A 7,463-nucleotide genomic window follows, 5' to 3' on the forward strand; every position below is an offset into this window, starting at 1 on the left:
TGAACCTTCTCGAACAACATCAGCTGTCATCAGGTATTCTGAAAACTAAACTCAGAACTTTGCACTGCTTTTCGCTACATACACCAGTAACGCAAAATTGAATCAGATTTTCTCCAATTTGCTAAGAATAGGGGTCTATTATTGATATTTTAGGTCGGGCATCAGTATAAAGATGTATGAGGGAATATCGGCAGGGATACCCAACAGGACCGAGTTTCCTCTTCCTCATCTGCTGTCAGAAGAATTTGTACTCAACTCCCAGCATGCTGTGGGTCAGGATGGCCGAGCGGTCTAAGGCGCTGCGTTCAGGTCGCAGTCTCCCCTGGAGGCGTGGGTTCGAATCCCACTTCTGACAGCTTCCCTTTTGGGGCTCCATCTGGCTGGTGACAAGTCCCCGGCGGTGTTTGCTCCTCCGGGTCAATTCCAGGGACAGTTCTGTGCGCTATATTTATCAACAATCGGGATGCAGGAGTTGAATGCACCATTAGCAAATTTGCTGATGATACCAAACTGGGAGGTGGACCTGGGTCTCTTGAGGGACATGAGGCCTGGCAGAGGGATCTAGGAGCACTGGGCTATGACTAATGGCATCAAATTTAACAATTCCAAATGCTGGATCCTGCATCTGGGACAGAGTAACGCCGGACACAAGCGTAAACTGGGAGAGGAGTGGCTGGAGAGCAGCCCTGCAGAAAGGGGTCGGAGGGTGCTGGGTGACAGCAGGCTCTGTAGGAGTCCCCAGTGTGCCCTGGCAGCCAAGAGGGCAAAGCCCATCCTGGGGTGCACAAAACACAGCATAGCCAGCCGGTCAAAGTGTAGGGTCCTGCACGTCGGCAGGAATAACCCCATGCACCAGTACAGGTTGGGGGCTGACCTGCTGGAAAGCAGCTCTGCAGAGAGGGATCTGGGAGTCCTGGTGGCGAAAAGTTGACCATGAGCCAGCAATGTGACCATGTGGCCAAGAAGACAATGGTCTCCTGGGGTACATTAAAAAGAGCGTAGACAGCAGGTTGAGGGAGGTCTTCCTCCCCCTCTACTCTGCCCTGGTGAGGCCACATCTGGAGTACTGTGTCCAGTTCCGGGCTCCCCAGTTGAAGAAACACAAGGAACTGCTGGAAGGAGCCCAGCGGAGGGCTACAAAGATGATCAGAGGACTGACTTTTTTCAGTGGTGCCCAGTGATAAGACGAGGGGTAACGGGCACAAACTTGAACATAGGAAGTTCCATCTTAGCATGAGAAGGAACTTCTTTACTTGGAGGGTAGTGGAGCACTGGAACAGGCTGCCCAGAGAGGTGGTGGAGTCTCCCACTCTGGAGACATTCAAAACCCGCCTGGATGCCGTCCTGTGCAACCTGCTGTAGGTGACCCTGCTCTGGCAGGGGGGTTGGACTAAATGATCTCCAGAGGTCCATTCCAACCCTGACCGTTCTGTGATTCTGTGTATGAAGCATCTCTCCAGACCTGGGTCTGTTTAGCCTGGAGAAGACTGAGAGGGGATCTTACCAATGCAGACATGCAGTAATGACCTCTGAACACACATAGCAGCAGATCATTGTAACTTTGTAGCTAAAAAAGATGAATTAATGAATTATTCCAGAAGAAACAGACTGAGGGACTGTTTTAATTAGCCAATATTAACACAGACTTGACAAAGTTAACTAATGTGTTCCACCTGCAAATGCTACCAAACCTTCCTTGAGTAGAATTGTGACCTAGCCAAAATACCAATCTAATCTACCACACCTTGTGTACAGAAGATATATACCTGTTTTTCTCCAGAACCTTAACCCATGGGGTGGTGTTAACCCATCCATTCTTACTCGGCAAGCAGCACTACCGTCTGTCAACATATACAGGGACGTTTTGCAGAACATCCTTGCAGAAAGCGATGTTAAGATAACCATCTCCGAAACTGTTAGTGCTAAATCAGTATTTAATTCCATGTTCCAGACAGCAATTCTACCAATATTGGAATTCTGAAAGCAGCGCATTTGCCTGCTATGAATGCACAGCAAGTCCAGCGTGTTTGGGTCTGCCAGACATACAACGAAATCAATAGGCAGCTGCCTAAAGCAGTAATCCACAACTGTAAGCTGCAGGGTGCAGAGCCAGCTTGTCTTCCTCTGGGACCCATTTTGGATGAAACCTGAAATCAGCATCCTGGTAGTTTACAGTCTTTCAAGTCCCACCAACACAATTTACAATAGTAGCATATTATCTACCTTACACAGGCACCAATCCATGTCTTATTAGAAGTTACTTGATACAAACTGATGGTGTACACTCTTGCTAATGTTCGAGTAAAAAATATAAATGAGATAGAGATATATAGAGATATAAACAGATATATGTAAAAACCATGAAATAATTTTCTGTCACAAGCAAAACAGAAACTTTGAGGCCTCGAACCTCCTTAGCCTCATTTCAATTATATTGTGAATATTGACATCACATAAATCAGAACAGATGTACCTACGGTGTTTGAGATGGTTTAGGCAGCATAGAAAACTACTAGTGAGAAGGCATTCACTAAATAGTGCATTCAAACACCCATTCAGAACTGTAGCTTTTTCCTACAGTCCCTTCCTGACCCTACTTCAATCCCCATTAAGAGGTTTGCATGGGGGGAGAGAGCCAAAGAACTGCACTGGGCTCGGGCACCATTCAGGATAAGAAAAACTCAAACTCCAATGGGAGTTCACAAGTTATTTCAGTGGGTGTAAGCAGACACTAGGAACTGTAATACCTGGCTAAAAGAAAAACGTAACGAAAAATCTATCACTATCTTCATTAATAACAGTAAGATGACATTTTAAAACGTGGTAAGAAAAAAATCATTAGAAAATTGGTATTGATCTATTACAAGTCAAGACTTTTAATGGTTACAGAGGACAGGAAAAAGGGTACAGTAATTTAAATATTTCTAGTCTGCTTAAAATATATTTGTGCTGGGAAACCTATTTGTCCATAAGCGATGACCGTCGTTCTGTTCCATCAACAACTAATCAATGTGTTAAACCTGTTAAATCCTAGCTAATTTAAGCAATCGATAGTTTACATTTAACTTTTTTAGGAGCTATGTGACCCACTGTCCTAATCATCAGTCTACCGTTTTCAAAAAGTTTTGAGAGGATTTGGAAATTCCAGAATACTAGAGGAAACAAATGTGGTTTCCATCCCCGGATTCAAATCTCCATTTTGGACAAGGCTGCACAGGAGCTGCTGGACCTGTGAAACTGCAGCGATGTAACAGGATGCGCAGACCTATGGGTTTAAAAGTTGCAGCCGTGAGCTCTGCACAGCTTGTAGTTAACAGCATTCCCTTCTAGTAACACATTGCAAAGGAGGAATTAGGTACGCAGGTGAGATTTTATTTGGATTTTCAAAATAATGATACAATATTCTGCAAAGTCAACTCTTCCATAGTCACAGACCATATTAATGGACAAAACAAAAGAGGGAGAGGGAGGGTTAAATCCAAGGCCATCATAAACAACAAGGACCACAGGATTTCATCAAGAAATCCCTGCAGAAAGTTCAATTCCTTGTTCTCTAGCAGATAATTTATCCTGAATTAAAGGCCTACACAGAACAAAAAATCTGACAAATCCTTTGTTAATATATTATGTAGGTTACAGTCACTATTAAGAAAATGCACCAAATTGTGGCAAAGCACACATTAGCTGACAGTAATGATTACTGAGAAGACAGTCTCCTCCTATAAATTGGCTTTCAGAAACTTTCACAAGGTGGGCTGGGCAGATTATAGAGAGGCATTTGAGGGAAAGAAGAACAATTATTTTTTTACAAAATCTGATTATCAGTATGATGCTAGCTATTTCACAATCACATGCCAATATCTGCATTCTTTCATATACAAGTTGTTCAATGAGGCTAAGTTCAAACTCTTCACATGACTATGTTCAGATCTCTAGGCAATTTAAAACCAAAATAATCATATTAGCTAGACAAGATGTCCGGATGTAAATAACTTCTATTATTAAAGGAAGTACATGATCGACTTTTTCTGAGATTAAAACTGCATACATCTTAGCCATAGCTCGTCACAAGGACCAAACTCTCAACATTCACGTATGTCACAAGGCAAGAAGAACAGAACCACAAGCAGCTCAGATATCTTTTATCTCCTTGAGTGGTGCACGAGGGAGTGCTTCTGGTAAATAAGATACAGAGAATGACAAATCTTTGTTTTGGGGTTTGTGGGTTTTTTTGTTGGGTTTTTTTTGTTTTTTTTTTTTAGAAAGAAACAACCAAGTTTTTCAAACAAACACATTTCAGGATGCCAATGCAAACAGGAGGTAAAAGCCACAGAAAGATGTTGTGCTTAACAAAGGAGCAGTTTTATTCAGCAAGCCTCTATTAAATACACTCTCTCAGTTAATACAGAATAAGGATTCCCTTATTCCTATGTGGCAGCTGCAGCCAGAGCTGTACCTGTGAGCAGAGCTGTTACTGACCAGAAGGGGAAAGAACAGAAGCAGACCCCACATCCTACGTGAAATCTCCCTGAAGGGGTTTTGGGGAAATAGATCACTTTATGGGCAAGCTGGGCTTCCACCATTACCACCACTGCACCGTCATACATGAGAGGCTATTGCCACGTAGTATTTTTTCCTTCATATAAAATTTTCTCCGGTAAACAAATGGTGATCACCAAGTTTTTCTCATCCTAGCTTTTTGGATGTTGCCCGTGGACTAGAGGAGAATACAGCAAGGCAGAGACCATCTCATTATATGCTGATCACAAAGCATAATAGATACTCAGATCTGATCACTGCTTATCACTCAGCACGAGTGACAGAACGACTGAAACGGCTGGAAACTGCTTCCAGTATTTTTTTCCTGACATCAAATCCACAAGTCACTTTGAAAAGAATTAGATGAAGTTCAGCCAAGTATATGCTGAGTAGGTGGACACTAAGGGAGTTTAGAGATATCTCATTACTTCTTCTGCTCATTAGTGGATAGGACAGTATATTTCCAACACTTTGTGGTCTTTAAAGATTTTTTTTTTAAACAGAAGTAAAAGGAATAATCAGGATACCATGGCTCACCTGCTCCCTTTGTCATTGAAACAAGCCTACACAGGCAGTTCAAAGCATGTCTGAATTTGCATTAATCTTACTGAGAAACAATCCATTATCAGCAGCTAATGATCTTTTTTGCCCTAATGAATCTACCTTGAAAGGAATCTACCTGGGGCTCCATGCTGTTCACAGTTATTAAAACATGAAAGCTGAACTAACTCTGCTGAGGACATGGATGTTTAACTCTGATGTCAATTAAATGTCAGCTTTATGAACTGGAATCAATTCAGACAATATAAGTCTATCCTTATAATACAGATGATGCATGCAGAAGCTCTTCTCTCAGTGCAGGGGTCCTGCATCTCTACCAGCGTAAGCCACACTACAGAGGGACAGGCTCAAATGGCAGCTTTGGCATGAAGAAACATGGATGCCCGGAAAGTGAAAATAACACATAGCTGTTTCTGATGGCATAGAGACGCTGGTGATAGCACCGGCAGAAAGCTACCTGCTGCCAGCCAAGCTTGCACGTTCATCTCGTATGGACAGACATCATCACAATATGGGGCAGCTTGTTCTGCTTTCTGCTGCTACTGCTTTTTCATAACACACACAAATGATTGGAAAAAAACAGTACTAATTTGCAGGTATGCCTGTCCTGAAGCCAAAGTCTTGCTCCATTTGCAAAAGTCACATTCCCCTTTGAAAGGTAATGCTGTCTTTTTACTGTGGGCCAATCCACTGGCTGTTTGCTGCTAGAAATAGTCACCCTTACCTCAGAGTGGTAATTTCACACTCGCGTTTAACTGGAATGAATTGACTTTCCTGCTCCTTCAGTGCTAGTGCTAGGCTCTGACAGCTCCCGCTGTCCCCAGCACATTAGTGGATGGCCCCCATCGCTGCTGCACAGTTGCAGAGACTCCCCACCAAAGCACCCAGGTACTTTAATTCCTCCTCAAAGAGGAGGACCTGCAAGCCTTATATCATACAATCTCTAAGAAAACAAACCTACACGCTTTCCCATCTTTCTTATTAACTGAAATGAGGAGCAGTGCTATATTGCAGCCTTGTGGCAAGCAGCACTGGGCAAAGAAGAAGATATCCAAGCAACATCAGCGTCGAGGTCCTTTGCTCAGTACCTGGTGTGTGGTTTACTGAATAACAATAATAAAAAAACCCCTCTGCATTGCCATGTGCAGTTTTGCTTACCTCCCTTTTTATATGATAGGAATAATTTTCAGGAGAGGATATTATAAACACCAACTGGAATATAATAAATAAACTGCAAATGTCCATAAACCTGCCTCTTTATCTGACTGGTGTCAGCTAAGGTAAAATAAAAATTACAATCTCTACGTAAGGAAAGTTATGTAAGTAGGTGAGTGGGTTTAAAAACAAAACACAGATCTCAGAAAGTTATATTCACCTGTCAAAGCAAGTAAACTACCAGATGAAAGGGAGGCTAGGTCTGAATATGATTAAAGCCTTATTTTTCTCCCCAAAGAGCACAGATTTAGACTTGCTGAAGTCTGCATATTTAAAATACACAATAATAAAGATGAGCTATTGAGTCATCACCGATTATTTTAAAAGAGCAAATTGTTTATTTATACAGAAACTGACATTTATAATAAAAGACAAGAAGGACTCACAGCAGTCTTTGGGGTTTGGAGGGTTTTTTGTTTTTCTAACTTAATTTACTTTGCTTCATCTCCATTTCTAACGTCAGAAGTATCACATTTCAAACCTTTCCTTTTTGGCTTCTCCTGTTGTGGCCTTTAGAGTTTGTGGCAAACCTTTCACACACCTTAACCAAATGTCATGTCAAACATTAACGCAATAGTCCTATCTATTTAACAGGTGAAACTAAGTAAGTGTTATAATACAAATCAAAGCCTCCCATCTGCACAGTGGTCAAATGTCACAAATACCAATTGGTTTAGCTCTTTGGATAATGTCGGGTCCCCAACAACTGGGCTAAATGCAGTTAAAATTAAGAGGAAGCTGTGTTGAGTTTTCATAGAGCAGTGGTGAGCACAGGTCACCGTTCGGCCTTGCACTTTACCTGCTGAGCCCCGGCAGCAGCCCAGGCGGATCAGGCTGGGGACACTGGCGTTGGCCAGATATCCAGCATCTCCGCCCTGAGTTACAACATCCACCGGAGAAACATGGTTCAATGTCAGGACTCTCTCTGGGGGGCCCTGCCTGGATCGCAGGCATAGCTGTATTACCCTCCTCTCCTAAATTAACTCTCCTGTATAATCAGACTTACTCCAGATCTGCAGTCTAGCCCAGCATCCTCTTAACACACACACACACACAAGAACATCCATGCTGGATCAGACCAGTGGTCAGCCTACCTCAGCATCCTCTGGGACGGTGGCCAAGACCAGCCCTAAGGGAGAACCAATACA

The 7,463-nt window shown here is 42.8% G+C and overlaps 1 non-coding gene across 1 annotated transcript; it reads left to right on the top strand.

Moving 5' to 3' along the window:
• Positions 1-272: 272 nt before the first annotated feature.
• Positions 273-355, top strand: TRNAL-CAG. Its single transcript has one exon. It is a non-coding gene; the product is annotated as a tRNA-Leu (tRNA).
• The last annotated feature ends 7,108 nt before the right edge of the window (positions 356-7,463 follow it).

This window comes from Charadrius vociferus, unplaced genomic scaffold (genome assembly GCF_000708025.1).
Source record: "Charadrius vociferus isolate BGI_N301 unplaced genomic scaffold, ASM70802v2 scaffold15, whole genome shotgun sequence".
In the NCBI taxonomy this organism is placed as follows: Eukaryota; Metazoa; Chordata; class Aves; order Charadriiformes; family Charadriidae; genus Charadrius; species Charadrius vociferus.